Source organism: Myodes glareolus, chromosome 5, assembly GCF_982192425.1.
Source record: "Myodes glareolus chromosome 5, mMyoGla1.1, whole genome shotgun sequence".
NCBI classification, from domain to species: Eukaryota; Metazoa; Chordata; class Mammalia; order Rodentia; family Cricetidae; genus Myodes; species Myodes glareolus.
Window position 1 is genome coordinate 104019407 of NC_142030.1, and position 11249 is coordinate 104030655.

Genomic DNA, 11249 nt, shown 5'->3' on the forward strand with positions numbered 1-11249 from the left:
ATTTTTCTGATCTATGTTAGCCATGTGGCTCAGTACCTTTTTCAGTGGAGCAGCTCACATCCTGCTGCTTCGGTGGTCTGGGCAGGAGTGGGAGGAATCAACTTCCTCCTCCCCAGAATTCTCCTGCTCTCCTTGCATCATTTCCACTTTCTGTCTGGTTTTCCCACCTACCTCTCCTGCCTGGCCAATCAGCATTTATTTAAAACATGATTGACAGAATACAGACAATTCTCCCTCACCGTGTATGTGCACATGTATGTGCATGGGTGTCTTAGCTTGCTTTCTGCTGCTGTGATAAACACCATTATCAAGATCTTGGAGTCCATCATAAAGAGAAGTCAGGGCAGGAACTCATGGCAGGGACCTGCAGGCAGAAACTACAGCAGAGACTTCAAGGAATGCTGCTGCATGGCTTGCTCTCCGTGGCACACTCAGTTTGCTTTCTTACATGGCCCAGGACTACCTGCCCCAGGAGTGGCATGTCCACAGTGGATAGGACTCTCACCTGTCAGTCATTAATCAGAAAAACGCACCACAGACTTGCCTGCACACCAGTCTGACGGAGGCATTTTCTCAACTGAGGACCCTTCTTCCCAGATGACTCTAAACTATATCAAGTTGACAGAGAACAGTGGACACCTGTGGAAACCTGAGGCTGATGTCAAGTATCTTCAATCATCTTCCACTTCTTTCATTTGTTATTAATAAATAACAAAATTATACTAATAAAAATATTGATAAAGTTAATGAATAAGTTATTAAATAGTAATCATCAATAATAAATTGTGTATTTAAGATGGGTGTACACACGCCTCTGCCTGCATGTTTAAGTTAAAGGTCAACTTTGTGGAGTCAATTCCCTCCTTCCAACTTTCTGTGGGTTCTGGGTATTAAATTCCATTCATCAGACTTGTGCCTTTATCTGCTAAGCCATCAGGCTGGGCTTAAATATTTTTTTTGGAGTCAGAGGCTTTCACTGAAACTGGGGCCTGACATTTGGATAGGCTAGCTGACCAACAAGCCCCAGGGATCATCCTGTCTCCAGCTTCCCAGGATCACAGGATAAGCATGTGCCACCATGCCTGACATGTTTCTGTGGCTCCTGGGGATCAAACTCAGGTCCTCATGCGAGTGCAGCAAGCACTTTAGCAACTGAGCCATCTCTCCCAACACCACACCCATCAAAGTTTATAGACTCAAAATGCATTCTGAAACACATTCTCCTTGATCTTCTGGTCGTGTCTTGGAAGGTTTCATTTCCTTCCTGACCTCGGCTTCCTCCTTGGTTCCTTCCTCTCTTCTGCCCCATCAGAATGACATCACTTCACCTTCTCCCTCTTCACTGCTCCCCTTGTCCCCCAGCAGGGATGGTGCCAGGAGGAGGATGGGTCGCTTCCCCCAGCTTTGCTTCCCCTCAAAGACAGGAGAGAGGACTAAAGGAAAAATAAACAAAGCGTGTGTTTTCTTGTTCTTAAGTAAAGCTTGCATTAAAAAGAGTCTTTTGCTGCTCTGGCTTTATTTTTGTTGCTGTGATAGGAATAGATGCAACTTGGGGAAGAAGGGGATTTGCTTACAATTCCTGGCTGCAGCCCATCATTGCAGGCGAGTGTCAGAGGCAGGAGGCTGGTCACCCTGGAGCCACAGTCAAGGGCAGAGAGGAATGAATGAGCCATGCTGCCTGCTTGCTTTCTCAGACTCAGCTAGATTTCTCTTCTGATGCAGTCCAGGGCCCAGTCCATAAAATGGTGGTCTCCCCTGGAAAGTCAAAGTAGGCAAGATCGACTGACAAAACTGGGAGCATGGGGGTGGGGAAGTGAGGGAAGAGGAAGAGGAGGGGAGAAGGGGAGGTGGGAGAAGAAACTTGAGGGAACAGGGTAGTCGCGATGGAGGAAGGACAGAGATGAGACCAAGAAAAGAGATATCTTGATTGAGGGAGCTCTAGAGAAATTTCCTGGAATCCACAAGGATGACCCCAGCTAAGACCCTAAGCAATAGAGGAGAGGATACCCAACCTGGCCTTGCCTTGTAGCCAGACTGATAAATATCTTAAATAGCACCATAGAACCTTCATTCAGAAACTGATGGAAACAGAGGCAGAAACCTGCATTGGAGCACTGGACTGAACTCCCAAGGTCCCGCTGAAGAGGAAGATGAGTGAGAATATGAGCGAAGAGGTCAAGACCATGATGGGGACACCCACTGAAACAGCTTACCTGAGATAATGGGAGCTCACCAACTCCAGCCGGACTGGGAAGGAACAGCATAGGACCAAAATAGTTCCTCTGAATGTGGTTGACAGTTGCATGGCTAGAGCAGACTAAGGGCCCACTAGCAGTGACACCAGGATTCCTACTGCTTATACTGACTTTTTGAGATCCTATTCTCTTTGGATGGATACCTTGCTCAGCCTAGATATAGTAGGGAGGGCCTTGGACTTTCCTCAAAGCAATGTGCCTTACCCTCTCTGTGAATGGATGGATGGGGTGGGGAGTATGTGGAGGGAATCGGAACTTGGATTTGTATGTATAGTGAAAAAAAGATAGTTTGTTTTCCTTTTTAAAAAAAACAAATTAAGAAAAGAAATAGTGGCCTCCACATTCAGGGTGTTGGCCCACCTCAGTTAGCAGCCATGACAACCCTCCACATGCCTACAGGACACCCCCTGAATCTAGACAACTCCTCACTCAGACTCTGTACCCAGGGATACAGCGCAAAGACTTTACTTCTGCTGGTGCCATCTAAACAGAAACAGGTCATTGTCTGTGTTCATGCGGCCTGGAGCTGAGCCCTGGGCCCTAGCACTACCGATGCTTCTAGTACCATTACTGTAACGGAACACTGTCCACCCTGCCTAGTGTTGTGGCCTCACCATCCTCCGAATGCCACTCCCCTCCCCCACACACCTTCAATCCCCCAAGCTGGTACCATTTCTCGCTCTCCATCCACACATCTCCTCTTTTCCTTGAAGATGCTCCATTCCTGAAAAGTCAGATGGGAAAGCAAGGGCTCCTCCTTCTCCCTCCAGTGCTTCCGGTTCTGTGACCAGATTCTGCCGAGATCATTTCTCATTCCCAGAGGCCATTGTCTCAGTCCAGACCTCTGACCCCTCTCAGCCTAACCCCCTCCAGCCTGTCCAGGAGAGCCCTTGACATCTCTGTGATCCTCTGTGGCTGGAGTTCTCCAAAGCCTAAATTGGACGTCACAGTTCCTTCCACCAGCTCAGGGCCAAGCAGAGTGTGGACGCCCATGTTGAAGGGTCTGCAGTTGCAGGTGTGTCCAACCTTTTGACACTGACCATTTAACACTGCTGCCTGCCGAGTTCACGCTCAAGGACCATGCAATCAAGTTACAAAACCAAAGCGTGAGAATGCAATCTCATAATATCTTAAGTACGTTTCAGCCCATTGTGTTGAGCTGCATTCATATCTATCCAGAGGTGTGTGTGGCCTGTGGGTCACGGGTGTGAACCAGACGTTCTTGGGAGATGTGAGCTCCAGTAAATGTTTCCCAATCCAGACACCGAGCTCTGCCTTCCAGGGTCTGCCCGTCACTGCTGCCTACCCTGGTTTGTTGAACAGATGAATGTAGAAGGAAAGGTGGGCTGCGTCCTGCCACTCGCCCAGCTAGCTTTACCCGAAATAATTACACGGAAACTGTATTCTTTTAAACACTGCCTGGCTCATTATCTGTAGCCTCTTATTGGCTAACTCTCACATTTTGATTAACCCATTTTTATTAATGTGTGTAGCACCACGAGGTGGTGGCTTACCAGGAAGGATCTTAACCTGCGTCCATCTTGGAGAGGAGAGCTATAGCATCAGCCTCACTGCCTTCTTCCTCCCAGCATTCTGTTCAGTTTACTCCACCTACCTAATTTTCTGTCCTATCAAAGGGCCAAGGCAGTCTCTTTATTAACCAATGAAAATAACACATAGACAGAAGGCCCACCTACATCAGATGAATAGATGTCTGGCCCTTGGGCATCTAGGAGGAGAGGTCCAGGTGGAAGAGAATCTAAGCAGGGTTTTCAGGTGTGCTGGTGTGATTATTAATCTTGATTACCAACTTGATAGGATTTAGGATCTGCAGGCTTGTCTGTGGGAGAGTTTCTAGATCAGGTTGACTGAGAATGGGGACTCTCTCTGAATGTGGGCAGCTCCATTCCATGAACTGGGGTCCTGGATTACCTATAAAGGAGAAAGCAAACTGAGCAACAGCCTTCATTGTTCTCTGTCTGTCCACTATAGCTGGGAATGTGATCAGCTGCTTCACTCCCAAGTCACACCTTTCCCACCTCGATGGCTTCACCCTGGAAGGTGAGCCCAATGTGATCAGCTGCTTCACACCCCTGTACTCACACCTTCCACACCCTGATGGCTGCACCCTGGAAGGTGAGCCCAATGTGATCAGCTGCTTCACACCCCTGTACTCACACCTTCCACACCCTGATGGCTGCACCCTGGAAGGTGAGCCCAAAGTGATCAGCTGCTTCACAGTCCTGAGACACACCTTCCCCCACATTGATGGCTGCACCCTGGAAGGTGAGCCCAAATAGACCTTGCCTCCTTTGGGTCACTTTGTGTCAGGCATTTAGTCATCACGATGTGAAAAATAGTGAATGCGGTGGGGTGGGGCTACATAAAGGCTCAGAAGGCCAAATTCCTTTATTTAAAAAGTGATCCTCATGCAGGGAGAAAAGGAAAGCCATGCAATGAGATGGACTGAGAGAAGCAGGCCTTGACCTGCTCCCTTGCTCCATTCACAAGCTCAGACTCCACAGAAAGCAGCAATGAGTCATTCCAGATGTGCCCTCCTCACACAAAGGCACAGGCCCTTGCAGTCATCAGCTCAGAATCCAGCTTGTCACATCGCCACTTAGGACGGTGCCCAAGTGGAGGCATAGACTGCTCGTCCCTGGACCTGACATTCAGGTGACATCCTAGCAAGCGGGTCCATCACGGCAAGCCTAAGGTCCATCAGTAATGGACAGCGCTTTGGGACTGGGAGACGGCTCTGTTGGTAAGGTGCTGACTTTGAAAGGACCTGAGTTCGAGTCTCAGAACCTACATGAGAGCAAGGCTTGTGGTGAGCACTTGTAACCTCAGCACTGAGGAGTCGGAAACAGGACACCTCATGAACAGGGCACGCTCACAAATCTACTTCCAGCCTTCAGAGGCGGAGGCAGGGAGACTCACAAATTCCGGGCTAGCCTGGGCTACCTGGTAAGACCCTGTCTCAGGACACACACACACACACAGGAGAGAGAGAGAGAGAGACAGAGACAGAGAGAGAGACAGAGAGAGAGAGACAGACAGAGAGAGACAGACAGGGAGAGACAGACAGAGAGAGACAGAGAGGGAAACAGAAAGAAAAAGAGAAAAGGAGAAAGGGAGGAAGGCAGGAAGGCCTGCAGGCTGACTGTCAGTGTAGCTCAGTAGAGGGTGCTTGCCTTGCTTATGCAAAGCCTTGGGTTCAATTCCCTGAACTGCAAAAAGTAAACAAAATAGAATTTTAAAACTAAAAATAAAGTGCTATTTGGTAAATACTGCCACAGCACCACCAGAGAGGCTCCCTTGACTGACAGCCCATTAGCAGCACCCTATGGCGTCGCCTCCCGCTCCCCTGACCCACTGAGCACTGTCATCATTATTTTGCCAATAAACTTATGGAAAGTGCATGTCGCGATGAAGCTGTGTCGAGTGACAAGCCTCTTTCATATGTTTATCGACTGTCCCCCGTCCCTGATTGTGAGCTGCTGCGTGTGTTCATTTCCTATTGATTCTAAATTGACGCATTGTTCTTCGTCTCTAATTTCGAAGCGCCCCCCCCCTCCCAACGGCACGGATATGAATATGGAAAGCTGGTTCCTGGCTTTGTCCTTCTGCCCCTTTGCTGCTACCTCTCACTATGAAGAATGGCGTTCTCGTCTGACAAAGGCTGGTGAAAAGGGTGCTCATCCTGGTTTGGCAGCGAGGAGGGGGAACCTTCAGTCGCACCTGACAGGAGCAAAGGCTCAGAGATGAGAGGGAACATGGAAGATTAATATGACCGGAGCAGTTAGTGGAGAGAAGGATTGATGAGCGCCTACGCTGTCAAGGCAGGAGACCGCAGGCAGCCGCGGGGGACACAGCTCAAAGCTGGATGGAGAATTCTGAGCCTCTGCAACTTGCAGGCAAGGGAAGAGCCTTCTTTAAAAAAAAAAAATTATCTGTGGGCCAGCCATTTGGCTAGCAGGTGAAGGTGCTTGTCACTGAGACTGATGACCGGAGTCCAGTCCCCAGGTCCCACACAGTATAGAGAGAGAACCAGCTCCCACAAACTGTCCCCTAACGTTCCCAGTGGAGCGCTTGCCGAGCATGCTTGCAATTCCAGCAGTGGTTGAAGAGGGAAAGGAAGAAAAAAATTCTAAGATTTGGGGCTCAGGACAGAGACAGCTAGATGGGCACGGTGCTTGTCTACAAAGCCCTGGAACTCATGCCTAGCACCACATAAACCAGGCGTGGTGAAGCACGCCTATAAGCCCAGGGAGGCGGGGGCAGGGGGATCAGAAGTTAAAGGTCATTCTCAACTATCCATAGAGTTCAAAGCCAGCTTATGATACATGAGACATTGCCCTTTAAAAAACGTCTTTATGCCTAAACCTGAACAAGGACAACATTAGACATGCCAAAGCAGACAGGAGGGGGTCCACAAAGCCTCAACCCCATACAGAGAACTGCACGCATCTAAAGAATATTTAGAGTGGGATAAATAGTCCCCCCGCCAGGGAGGAGCACATCAATTGGTTCTCCAATACTAGATGGTTAGCTCTTAAAATATACATATAAATAACATTATAGAGACTGAGCAGGTTGTATTTAGGAATATATACATATATATATGTAATATATATATATATATACATGTAACAATAATGAAAAACAGAGGCCATGAGCTTGAAAGCAAGCAGGGAGGAGCATATGGCAGGGTTGGAAGGAGGAAAGGGAAGGGAGAAATGATGCAATCATATTCTCTCAAATGGAAAAAAATTTTTAGTTCCTTGTAGAGTTCTCGACGCTGTGTTGTGTATTTAAAACGGCTGATTCTGCTCACGCTTCACACCCGTGGGATAGAGCACCCTTCTGTTTGTTTATAAGCTGGTGGAAAGAAGGTTCAGAAAGGTTTTGTACCTTACGAAGGTCACGCAGCCCATAAAGACTAGAAGCACACGGGCCCGAACTCCTCCACGTATCCAGCTGGCATCACTGCACGGGCTGCACTTGTGACAGCCCTGTGACACCTGCGTTCCCTGAGCATGGGGGCGTGGACTGAGTGAACTTGCCTGATCTCACATGACTTGGAAGTGAGGGAATTTAGATGTTGACTCAGACTGTTCACTCCTAAGACCTTGCTGTTCTTTCTTGGCATACTCCTGAGCACAGAGTCCCCGGATTGACAAAGCATGGGTTTAAGATCACTCCCAGTTCTTTCTGTAAGCTTAGAAGCCCTGCCCTGCTCTTACCCCGAGTGCTAAGGCCTGAAGACAAACCCATCCTGTTGAGTTACCTTATGCAATTCATAACTCCTCTGAGAAAGCCAGCCATTATCACCCATACCAGGGCTATTTGCCCAGCTGAAACCCAGCCCAGAACAAGAAAGTAGGCCTGGATCCCTAGCGTCAACCAGGGCTGGGGACTCTGTTGAAGGGCAGTGAGGTCCAGACTGGATCCATATGGGTCCTGGGCTCCTTCTCAACATTCTCTAAAGTCCCATATGGCACCCAAGGCCCTCTAGGGTTTATGCTGCCCATATTTCTCTCTTTCCTGTAGCTCACAGACCCTCTGTTCCACTCATGAGATTAAAGAGACCACCATAGGTGCCCCAGGACTCAGACTTGGACTCAGAGCTGCTGTCTCTGCTCCAGGTGAGGGTGTAGTGAGGGGTGTCGATTCAGAGGACTGGAGCCTGGGCCTTCAGAATCTTCTGGGTCGTTGGTTTCAGGAGACTCTGATGCTGGCTGGAGGACTTGTCCAGGCTCCATGAGCACAAGCCATTTTAGTGGATTGTCTGAGGGTCTCAAGACAGTGGCACCCAAAGGTGTGAAGGCTGGTGGCAAGCATCATGTGCTTCCTGTTGCTGGCACCAGGTGGTGTCTCCACCTCCTCCTTTGCAGGTAGCCTCTAAGGGTGCCATGCCACTTCCTTACTGTGGTTAGGCCCAGGGCAATGAACCTTTTCAACTGATGTGTGCCCTTGTCACTGGTGGATGTGGTGACGTCAGGCTCCCTGGAACTCCCTACAGTGAATCACAGGGGACAGAGTCTCCTTGCACAAGCACACTAGTCTTGCCCATGAGGGCCGGGGTGCAGGCCACACTGACAGCCAACTTACTCTGGGGACATGGGCTACTGCAGCCTGGTAGTTCAGGAGATGTCCCTAGGCTGCCCTGTTTATGCTTCAAAATTACAAGTGGCAAATTTAACATGACAGGAAAGAGATTTCTTGTTCTCATTTGCCTGCATTCTTTTGGTAAGACATGCACACGTGGTGTCAACCTTATAAGATGTAGAATCACCATGGAAACATACCTCTGTGTGTGCCTTTGAGGGTGTTTCCAGGAAGGTTTAACTAAGTAGGGAAGACCCACCCTAAATATGGCTGGAATCCCAGACTAAATAAAAAGAAGAAAGTAAGTTAAGCACACACCAACAAGAAAGATAACTCATGTCTGTGTTCATGTAGAGACTTGGGGAACAACTGTTGTTTTAAAGGCACTGTGCACCTTATTTTTTGAGACAGGGTCTCTCACTGGCTTGGAACCCACCAAGCAGGCTAGGTCAGCTGGCCAGTGATCCCTAAAAAGCCTCCTGTCCCCACATCCCCAGCACCGGGACTAAGCGCACACTACAATGGCCAGTTGATCCTTATGTGCCCGGCAGGTACTGTACCGACCGAGCCATTGCCCCAGCCCATGATTTGGCTTCCAAGGCCTCTCTTCATCCTTTTGATTAGCCACAGGTGGTTGGTGAACAAGAAGAAACCAACTGGATATTTTCCATAACAGGCAAGTAGGCACCCCAAAAGAGAGTTTCGTTGATAACGTAGCCCAGAGGCCAAAGGTGACACATGAGCAGAGCCACAGAGCGCCAGCCTTCACCCAGCAGGGCCACAGCGCACCAGCCTTCACCCAGCGGATCAATAGCGCGTCAGCGGAGCCACAGCGTGTCAGCGGAGCCACAGCGTGCCAGCCTTCACCCAGCAGAGCCACAGAGCGCCAGACTTCACCCAGCGGATCCACAGCATGCCAGCCTTTACCCGACAGAGCCACAGCATGCCAGCCTTCACCCAGCAGACCCACAGCGCGCCTGCCTTCACCCGGCAGAGCCACAGCGCGCCTGCCTTCACCAGGCAGAGTCACAGCGTGCCAGTCTTCACCCGGCAGAGCCACAGCGTGCCAGCCTTCATTCAGCAGGGCCACAGCGCGCCAGCCTTCACCCAGCAGAGCTAAATCGTACTAAGAAGCACCTAACTGGTCACACGATCAAGACAGTCATCTCACGCTGATGGGTCACCTAGATGTCTTTCTAGGCTGCCCGGATTTCCCTTAACTTTCTAGGCTCTTCTTTAGCCTCTTTACAACGCTTTGACCCACTCAGGCGTCTCTCCAGCCGCTTCCTTTCCTTTCTTTCTTTCTTTTTACTGTTGTCTCAGTCTGTGTGCACATAGAATAAGATTTGCATAGTGCGAGAGAAACCTGAGCTGTTTGTGATTTAAGGATGCAAATTGCTTTTTAATTTGGAAGAAAAAACTGCTTGGTCTTGAACCAGTCTTCACTTTAGACATACAGCCAAGGCTGGTGAATTACTCTTCCGGCTACAGGGCATTGGTTAAAGACTCTCTGGTGCACCCTATAACTCTGGGAGTGCTGTAATTGCCGCGCTAACTCCTAAATTTCCCTCTGGCCAGATCAAGGCAATCCATTCTCATTTAGGCAATCCGCTCAAGATTTACGATTTCCTTTTAGACTGACTTCAACCTTAAATTTTTCCTTTTCATAAAGTCCTTGATGTTCAAATACATTGGTGCCCTGGGGGCCACCACCACCTGCCCTTGACATGAGTTCTTGCCCCTGTCTCTTGAAGGGAGAGATGATGATGACCCCAGGACACTGAAACATCAGCCAGAGTCGTATTTATGCATACACATTATGTGTGTATGTAGGCATCATGTGTATATCATATATGCTCACATATCACATATATAAGCATATATCGTGTAGAGATACTGGGTCTTACTAGGTAGCCCTGGCTGGCCTGAAATCCTCTATGGAGACCAGGCTGACCTTAAACTCACAGAGATTTGCCTACTTTGGCCTCCTGAGTACTTGGATTAAAGGCATTGACACCATGAAAGGTGCACGTGTGTGCACACAAGCACATACACACACACATTCAAATGCTATATTTTACAAATGTCAAGAGTATACATCTGGACTGGGTCTCACTCAGTGAACTGCTTCCCAGACAAACACAAGGCTCAGAGTTTAAGCCCCAGAACCCTTGCATCTTAAAATACCCATGTTGGGGAAGCAAAGACATCCTTAAGCCCCACTGGCCAGCCAGCCCAGCCTACTTGGCATGTTACAAGTAAAAGTGAGAGACACCAATATGAATGGCATCCTGAGAAATGACACCTGAAGTTGGCCTCTGGCTTCCACCTACATGTGTACACTTGTGTGCGCATCTGGACACACACACACATACATACACACAAAAGTCCATGTCCATATACACACATTCAGACATGCATACTTGCATACTCATACACGTGAGTATATATACAGTTTGTGCTTGCACGCCTGTGAACAATTTTCTAAATAGAAATAAGTGTTTCCCATTTCACAAATGGAGAAGCTGAGGAGAAACTACAAGTTTATTGACTTTGTGTAGCAGTGATGGAGATCAAACCCAGGGGCTTCCCATATGCTAAACACATTCTACTGAGCGACAACCTCGGTCCTAACTTTTTGTTTTGATTCCCCAGTCCTGCTAATATGACTGAGCCAATGTCTAAGTATAAAAAGCTCGTTCAAGTAAGAACAGGTGTGTGTTTCATCACTGTGCTTTCCAGCTCTTTCTGTGTGACTTGTTCTGGGAAGACACAAACAAATGTCTCTTCATCCCAGCGAGAGTACCAATTATAGGATTCTACCTAAGTCTAGTTTGATGAACAAGTGTTTCCTGAGGTTGTTTACAAGAGTATGAATCAGGG